Consider the following 10,239-nt stretch of genomic DNA (forward strand, 5'->3'; position numbering starts at 1 on the left):
TCAGTTACAGTTTCATTGGGCGTGGGATCATCAAGGCGGATTGTCGTCAGTGAAAATGTGTCACTGGGGACATTCACCTAAGATTACAAGGATTCTGTGGTAGTAACTGAAAGAACCTTGACAACTGTGGACTTCACGAACTTGTTGTGGGCCACTTACATCCTTTCGGACTTTATGTCTTTTCCAGTCGCGATAGAATTATTCAGAGGATAAATATCCACGGAATTAGACCAAAATCGTGCTACAGTGATTCGAGGAGCATGATAGAGAACTCACGTTGATGCCTTGGCCACCAGATTTACCCAATGTGAACCTGACGAAAAATGTCTGGGATGCTATCGGGCGCTAACTCTGTGCACACAAACCACTGGCCCATAATGTGCAGGTATTGCTTGACCTGCAAGTAGATGTTTCGTGGTACATACCTCTGGAAATGTACAAAGGACTTGAGGAAACCAAGCCACTGAATTGCATTCCAGAGGTGAATGAACACTCTATTCAGCAAATGATCAAATTCTAGGCTCATCACTGCAACTTTTTAAGAGTGAAGATTCAGTAGAGATTGTGTTGCATCGCCTTAGATCAGTTAAAAAATGCGAACTAGAGTGAAAATTAACATGACATTAATGATTTTTAACCAAAAGAGCAGCATAACTTTCATTTTGTTGTGAACATGACCTAACAGATAGATGCTAGTTAGATTTAGCTACTTTGGGACTTGTTTCAAATCAGATTAATGTTGCACTAAATACAATGATGTTACTTCCAAAGACAGAGAATGAAGTCAGTAAAACAACACAAAAACTAAAAAATAAAAAGTCAGTAAACTTAGACGAAGTACCAATGTGTGTACTGAAACAATGCACAGGGATTATACAAGGCCTCTTAAAAATATAATAAATGAATCCTTCACATCATGAATATTTCCAGAGCAGTTAAAACAGGCGAGAGTTGTACCTTTGCTTAAGAAAGGTAATGTAGAAGACATAGAAAATTACCATCCCATTTCTCTGCTGTCAGCATTCTCAAAAATTATTAAAGCAATTATGAAAGACAGATTAATGAATTACCTGTTAAATACAATCTTTTAAGCAAATCACACTTTGGTTTCCAAAGTGGCAAAAATACGGAGTCAGCTAAAGTAGAATTCACAAAAGTTGTACTTGATCCTCTTGATAAAGATGAGTGAGTGTGACACAGGCATATTTTTGGATCTTTCTAAGGTGCTTGATACAGTCGACCACAAGATTCTATTAAATAAATCAGAAGCATTAGGAATAACAGGGGTAGCTAATGACTGGTTACAATCATACCTAACAGATAGGGTACAAAGAGTGGAGATACCACGTACTTCAAATAGATCTAAACATTTAATAAAACACTTATCAGAACCAAAATACATTAATATAGGGGTTCCACAAGGTAGCATATTAGGACCAATACTATTCCTGATATACATCAATGACTTTCACACTAGTGTTACTCATGGTGAAAAAATCCTCTTTGCTGGTGACAGCAATATTATAGTCACTGAGAAAACAAGTGAAATCCTTGCAGAGGAAGCAAATGAAACTCTTAAGGAAGTTTATGATTGGTCAATAACTAATTTACCAGTCAGATGTACACATTAAAAATAACATTGATAATTACTGCACAAACAGCTCTGTCCTTGACCATGACACAAGAGATAAACTCAACCTACCTTTACCAAGAAAAAAATAAACATAAAACTCAAATCAGCATTTTCTACCAAGGAATAAAACTGCAAAATAAATTATCAGAAGAGATTAAAGAAACTGGTAAAATATACTTATTTAAAAAGGCAGCTAAAAAGTACCTGATATGCAATACATTTTATACATTGAAGGATTACTTAGCTAAAACAGAGTAGGGATTTGATAAAAAAGTTATACAAATAAATAATAATAATAATGGTTATAAAAATCCAACATTCCACATAACACCTTCACTTTGTTTCTTTCCGTTTTTTCCTTTTTTAAAATACTTAACCTCAAGGTGTGCATGGGACAATACTAACACCTCTTCCTCTTTCTGAGCTCAACATCTCACTCATTATGGAGGGATGCTGACTCAGCTTTTCAGGATAGCAAATGGGAAGTTGCAGTACAGAAAATGGCCCAGAGATCACCAGTGTGTGTGTGTATGTGTGTGTGTGTGTGTGTGTGTGTGTGTGTAGTGAGTGAAGTATTATGAAACAATGTGTGTATAGTGTGTGCAGTGACTGATATTGAATATGAATGAACAATGTAGCATTACATTATTTAATAAGTTATTTGTAAAAAAAGTATTGTATACCAGAAGTAAATCTAATGATTGTCTCTAACTAGAAGTCTGTAAATATATATGTAGACGAATTAGCTTATTTGGTATTGATCTAAATTTATAAATACTTTGACATGTCCTATATCCTTGTAAAAAGAGATCTACAGATGAATAAAGCTACTACTACTACTACTACTACTACTAGGATGCAGATGCTCAGCAATGTTCATACTAAGATAAAGGTGTTACATTAACCAATGAAAAGATGTTTTCACTATTTGACTGCATAGACACAATATGAGACAGACACTACTTTTGTCTCACACTTCTAACTGCTGTTAATCTCGTCTTCCCCGCCTAAAAGACTTCTTTCTAGGTTGGTGGTTGGTTTGTGGGTGTTGAAGGAACCAGACTACGTAGGCCATCGGTCCCACTTCTTTCTAGCTACAGGCAAAAAAGAAAAATAGAAAAAGTTGTTACAGATCACAAAAAGGTAAAGAACATTAAACTTAAGGACAATGACCTTACCAAGTATCATACACAAATTCCCTTGACTATGGTAGTGTACTACTCCTACAAACACGTTATACAAGAATTTAACATACTTTAAAGAAAAATGGTAAATGTTTTACACAAATTAGTTTTACAGTAAATGATGTAGAAATTCTCCCTTACCAAAAGTGATAAATATTTTATACATGTTTTATTTGCTATTAATGATAAAGAATCATTCTTTCCAGCAGTTTGTGTGGGCCATCAAACACATAATTGGCGCTCATTACTTTTCCTGTAGCACAGCACAAAAACTCTTATTTAACCTATCTCAGCTACCCCTTTGGTGTGTTGTCCTTTCAGCAGGGCTTTTGCTGTCCATACTATTATCACTGTTTCACTTCACCTCCTGCACACATGAAAGGTATAGAGAAAATATCTCATACAAATGGCTGTTCTGTTCTTATTGTTAAGAAGATATTAACATGAAGCATATTTGGCCAAGCATTTTCAATACAGCAAACTGCACAAGTAACTGACAATGCTTTAATTTCTATTATACCCTTTAGGTATAAAACGCTCACTAATCTGATTGTCAGAAATAAGTAAACTGCGTACTCATTCTGCCACAGATTACGTTTCTGTATTTAAACAGTTGTTTCTGATCTTGCAAACAAGACGGTACATACTTTTTATTATGTTAGCATATAATCCAAAATCTGAAACATTATTTATTCAATTGTGCCAGCAATCTACTTTGTCCTTACAAAAGTGTAAGTTGGAAATCTCGACAGCTAACTATATAATAAAGTCATTATTCCTTTGCCCTTCCTCTATTTATTACCACTCTACGTTTCTCATCATTGCTTACAATATAAATATGTACCTACAGATTCAAGTAGGACAACATGTGTGGAACTAAAGGACAGTGTTTAACCATTAGCTCTTAAACTACTTCATATTTCATATACCTTTATATTCATATAAAATCTCCATGACAAATACTTCTCTAAAACTCAATATCGTTCTTCCTTCAGATACTTACTCCTTCAGCATTCATTAACTTCCATAATCACGTCAATAAAGACACAAAAATGCCATCATTCTCCGAATTTTGTCTACACATCATTATTCTCATCATATAAAAGAAAGCTAGCCACTGTGATTGAGCGGTCCTAGGCCCTTCAGTCCGGAACCGCGCTGCTGCTATGGTCGCAGGTTCGAATCCTGTCTCGGGCATGGATGTGTGTAGCATCCTTGGGTTAATTAGGTTTAAGTAGTTCTAAGTCTAGGGGACTGATGATGTCAGATGTTAAGTCCCATAGTGCTTGGAGCCACTTGAACCATTTGAATATAAAACATGCCCACATTTCATATTCTGTGCATAAACAAGTATCTCCTCATCCATATGTCTTTTTACACATTTTCCCATTTGTTATAACTGCCAACTGTTGTCTTATTCCAATTCATTACAGTTCCTCTGCTCTTTCATGACTTATGAAACAAATTTCCTAGATTACGTAGAATCCTCTACTGGTGCTAATTAGCTTCTCTCAAGAATGTGTTAGGTGTTCCTTCACATCTGGCATTTACCTCTATTCTTTCTGGCACTACTGTTTTATAGTTTGATCTTGAACAAATACAAAAATTATGGATTATGTGATATCTCAGTTACTACTTGAACAGTGACTTCATAATAGTATGATGTGAGTACCGTAAGTTCTATTACACTGCTCATGAATGAAATTTTTGGGCAACCACTGCTTAATTTACTTATAATTTCTACAATTTTCTTAAATCTAAGGGTAGGAAAGATTGCAGAAAAATGAGACTTGAAACAAGAAATAAAGTCTCACCCAGTCAGGAGCATACCAGTCGCCAGGTGGTATACCAACAGAAGAGTTGCTGCTTCCCTACATCCTCTTTGATTCTACTCTGTCTTCTGTGTTACCCCTAGAAATATTAAGAAATTTGGAATGTAGTACATCTTTTAGTGTTGCATCATGATAACTCTTGCACCATAGTTTCTTCATAAAGTCCCATTCAAATTGATTGTAATAATTAACCTCTACTTTCTTCATAACTTCCTGGGCGAAAACTTCGACTTCTGTTCTGTACATTGCAAATTGGGCTATAGGGGCAAACTGAAAATTCCTATTAACCTTTGGTAACTGTCTTTGGCTGCAATGACCCCTTCAGTTCATTCTTCTGCCTTGTATTTGCCTGAATGTCCTTACCAGCACTATACGTTATCATAATGAGATTATCTGCCCTCACAAACAAAGTTTCATTGTCAATCTTCCCATCGTTATCATCAGTTTTACTCTCATATTTTTGTATACCTTCTTGCAGATGGTTGGTCTCTTGCTTGATTTGCGGGTCATCATCCTACCTTTGTGTTGCTATTTCTTGACTCAAATTCACATGCATTCTTATGGCATCTCTGTCATATCCTTCATCGGTTAATCATGAGATGTCTCAAATTCTTGAATCTCCACTTGTCGTTCAGACTTAGCTCTTATAACACCTTCCCCAGATTTTCCTGTTATCCATATTACTATCTCTTTTTATTTCTTCCTTAAATTCCTGTAAACCTCTCTTCAGGTCTCCTTGTTCTTGCAGTATCTTCTCTATGTTCTCTTTGGTTGTTTTTTTTCTTGGTCTATTTTCTCGAAGTTCCGTTGGGTGATCTTTCTTTATTCTCTCATGCCTCTTTCTCTTCGTTTTCTTTCGCTATTTCTTGCATTATCTTAGCTATCGACACCAAAGTTATTTGTGACTGCTCCCCATCGATGTCAGGTTTGTCTCTTGCTAGTTTCATTGGTGTCTCAAGGTATCTGATAGAATAACCTAACAGGCTGTCAACTGACAATGCACAACCACTGATTCCTGAAACATCCTCATCTTCCTGCCCTATTTCCTTTTTCCCAGCTATTAGGTCTTCAACTTCTTACTCTGGCTGAGATGACATTGGGTTTAATTATAACCAACTGGTAATTACTACTAATGAATCATTGGTAACTCAAACTCTTCCAAATTAGCCATTAATTAAATTAGCTTTCACTTTTCCATTCCGATTAAACGAAACCGACGAAACAACTATCACCATTAAATACAGTAAGAAGTGCAAGCCTGCCAAAATAAAGCACTAACTTCAAGATTCGCAGTTTGGCACGAAACACTGAAATAAGACAGAGCATCTGAACTGTAGCTGTCAGCTACCTTTATATTGGTGTAAACATACCTATAGCAGCATACTATACTTCCAAGTAAAATTTAGAAAAAAATTGAAAATACTGTTTATAGTTATTTGTATTAAAGAAAAATCTAATATGAAGTCACTTACTTGCTTTGAAGATAGTGATGTATTGAGCCAGTAGATCGTCTTTACACACTCGCTGATCACACTGCTTGCTGACTGCTGTGAGACTGTGCACAGCGTCTGCTGGTGTGTCTGCTGATTGGCATGCTGTTTGCGGTTCCATAGTTGGCCACTGAACGGAGTTGTGGTCGTCGTCGTTCGCCAGTCTGCGGCCAGATGGGGTTGCTGAATGTGTTTGAGGCTTAACCGCTAGTTGCTGAGATTAGCCCCACCATTGCCCCAAATTGCCACTGGAGGCCGCTGCAGTCAACATTCAGTGTGGTTTTTCTGCACTGTCTGTGCATGTTTTTCTGTAGTGGCGTGTGGAATCACCTTCCTACCCACTATTTTTTTGACTCGGCTGCTACACAAAGTACACATGGCCATGTTATGTCACCAAGCAATGGCTTCTTTGTCGGAACACATAGACACATACAGAAAAATAGCACAATTCCGCTAGGTGTTGACAACTGTACTACATTTACAAGTAATTTTAGAATACATAACAAGAAGTGTTGTCATTATCAAATGAGCAGAAGTGACATAAAATCGGCAAAATTACGAAAATTGACGGAAAATACGTATAAACTGAGGGAAAATACGCCAAAAGGCAGAGAAATTGAGAGAAAATGAGTAAGTATTTACATGTATGTTTGGTGGAGGAAAATTCTTGCACATGGGAATGGGTATGTGACAGAGAGGAATATGAGAAAAAGTTGACAAGGAAACACCGTGAAATAGAGAAACAGTCATTTATTGTGGACAGTGATAAAACAGCTGGAGTAGATTATTTAACGTGGATGACCACCTAATCTAGAGTAACAAATTTATATATGTCAGACCACAGGCCCAGGTGTGATCCCAAAGTTATCCTTTATAGAGTTTTATATAAAGTTTCATTAGCTAAAGAGGGCTTGAGGGTCGCAATACACAATTACATAGTGGATTGCATGTTTGGCCCTGTGCAAGAGTGTTTACATGTTTTGAACTGTTAACAAACAGTACTTAAAATGTGCTTCTTTGTACTGTCTACCAATCACAAGCATGCAGTGACCTCACATCACAGTTGCTGCCTAATATTTAACAACGTTCTGCTATATGTCTATTGAGGTAATAGGGATACATACAAGCTGATTGCTGTCTTTGATGCTTTCCTGGAAGAGGGAACCATCTGCGTTAAAGGATGTTAGAAATTACATGGAGTAATCAGTTGAGACAGGTTGTAATGTGGTATGATTTAATGGTAGACTGATGATGCATTCTTGAGAGATGGATATGTTGCAGCAGGTAATTTATCACACATTTTACCATTTTTCCATTGTTATCCCAGGACATATCAGTTGTGTGGTATAACCTCTATTTGACTCGTTTACAATTGTGTGTTCTGTGTGTGACTTAGAGAGAAATCGACCTGCGATTGTGAACAGCAAACCTCCCCAGATAGCAGTCAGCAGAGGACTTCCAACGCACATGTGATGAATCATGTGCACCAAATCAATGGAGAACCTATTTTGACACCTGCCTTTGGATGAACAAAGATGTATGCAAAGTACTACATAACCCTGCCACATCCTGGACATTAATCAAGTCTTCAGTATCCTAACAGCAGTGATTCTAAGTTAGTGATACAGGTTTGTGAGGTACTGTACTCCCTGTGTGTACATTTGCTTGACAGATGTCGTGTGTGGAAGACACTGTATTGTGTGTGTGTAATATATACTGAACCGAGGACTTAGAAACGATGGAGAGGCTTCGTCCCTGCCCTAGCCTTAAGTGGTTCACAACTCCACAACAGGCTACAGCAGTCCACTCACCCCACCGCTGCCCCACACCAAACCCAGGGTTATTGTGCGACTTGGCCCCCAGTGGACCCACAGGGCATGTCTCATACCAGGCGTGTGTAACCCAAATTGTTTGCGTGGTAGAATAATTATGGTGTATGCGTACGTGGAGACAGTGTTTGTGCAGCAGTTAGTGTAACTAAGGCAGAATAAGGGGAACCAGCCTGCATTTGCCGAGGCAAATGGAAAACTGTCTTAAAAAACATCCACAGGCTGGCCGGCACACCGGACTTCGACACTAATTTTATCCATGGAGTTAGAGCAGCATGGCACTGCCGCTATATGTTTGTCTAGTTCCTCATAAGATGTCATTGTTTCATGCATATTTCATTGCTGATGATCATTTTATAGGACTGATGTGAGCATAGTATAACTTCAGAATCATAATAGTGAGTGAACAATGGGCACTATGTGCCCCCGGAAAGCTATATAGTGCATGGATGGCAGTGAATCTGTTGGTGCTTTTCCCCCTTGGTGTGGATGGTAGTAATTTTATCATCTTAAAGTTTCTCACCATTCTGATTGAGATAGAAATCTTGCAGAATGAGTGTGTGTCAGGTGTTGGAAATATATTTCCTGCATAGGAGAATTAACAGCATTCCATTCCATGCAACTAATATATCGGAAACCACACTGCTTTAACATTACAGCATGCTTAAATGCACAACCATGTAGCCTGAGGACTGTGGGTTTATGTTCTTTGATCATTTCTCTCATCCCAATGTCTTCTCGGTATGCAACCCAAACACTGTAACGTATATGCAACCAATATGTGTAACATAGCTACAAACAATATTGCCTAAGTTCGTCTGTGAAAATGTACTCAATAAGCAACCAGAGCTACTAGTAAACGGAATCCAGCCTGCATAACACTGTGTTCATATTGCATGAGTGTCACTTTCACTGTCCTTTGAGCCCTCAACAGATTGTTACATGAAAAACTTAAAACTATCATCTGGATAAGCTATATGACTGCGTATCTGAACACGACAAACTACAGGAACAAATTAATCTGTAACAATGAATACTTAAGCTATCTGATTGCGTTTTTGCACTAGAGTTAATAAGTGATACAGAATCTGACTCGTGCAATGTACATGATATGTTGTGGTGTGTCAGTGTGTCTGTTTTGGCCCTAACTTTGAAATCACCTCTTTAGATGACTGCCTTTTTCCATGTGGTCTACAGCAATTCGCAGCAACATCCATCAGCTAAAGCTTATTATTACTAAGAATGAATTTAATAAAAAGGAGTTTACTTGGACCCTCTTAACTACTAAATAACTTGTGAGAAGGAATTTCATAAATTAAGTACATTTAAAACTTCAGAGTAATCATGACCAACAATAGATAATGACAATTTCAATGAAATAGGTATCAATAATGGCTGAGTGCCAGATTAATAAATTATTTCAGTTCCATAGTTACATTAACACTTAATAACGAAAGAATGTATTCATTAATTAAATATGGAGAATAATTATTCTTATTTGGAGGATGAGGAGGCTTCCTTAGCTGAAAGGCAAAACATGGGTTTATTGCAAACTTGGACTAACAATCACGATCATAACTGTACTATTGCTTTTGCGCTATGCTTGCGTATTTTACCTTGAATTCCATCTTCAAGCATAGTTAAGCCATCTAAATCCCTCCTGGCAATATAAATGAGCTCAGGCGTTAAGTATGGTAAGAGCTGTCATCACTGACGTGAAGGCAGCATGACACGCCTTCTGTCTCCGAGCTGTCAACCGGTACTCCTACTTCCACTCTCGGAGACAGACTTCATCTCACAACAATGCTTAGAATCACGCCCCCATGTTGCGCCCTCAGATTCTTACTATCTATATCTGAGTCTTACTCAATGCAAAGAATAGCGTTACGTTGGCTATATTGTTTTCAATGTAATGGAGAGTTCTGACACACTCCCTACAAGTGCAACAATTCCACAGAACTGATAACACAAGCGATTTACGTAAAATGTTTCAAACTCCTTGTGTCTGGAGCTTCATTATGCGTAAATCATAGTTTCTTCTTCTTAATCATCTGTTATGTCACCTCAGTACTCTTAAATGTATCAGGTTCGTATCTGCTATACATCAAAACGAGTGCTAAACTCCTCAGCATGCAAGCATCTCATATGTAATTGGATGGGTGACATGAGTAGGCCTAAGATTGCTATGGAACAATCTTCCCAGAGTAGCAGTTACAGTGTTGCAATGAGAATACGGTCTATATAACTAGTGTCGTTCAGTACTGCTTTGGA

Source organism: Schistocerca americana, chromosome 1 (genome assembly GCF_021461395.2).
Source record: "Schistocerca americana isolate TAMUIC-IGC-003095 chromosome 1, iqSchAmer2.1, whole genome shotgun sequence".
In the NCBI taxonomy this organism is placed as follows: Eukaryota; Metazoa; Arthropoda; class Insecta; order Orthoptera; family Acrididae; genus Schistocerca; species Schistocerca americana.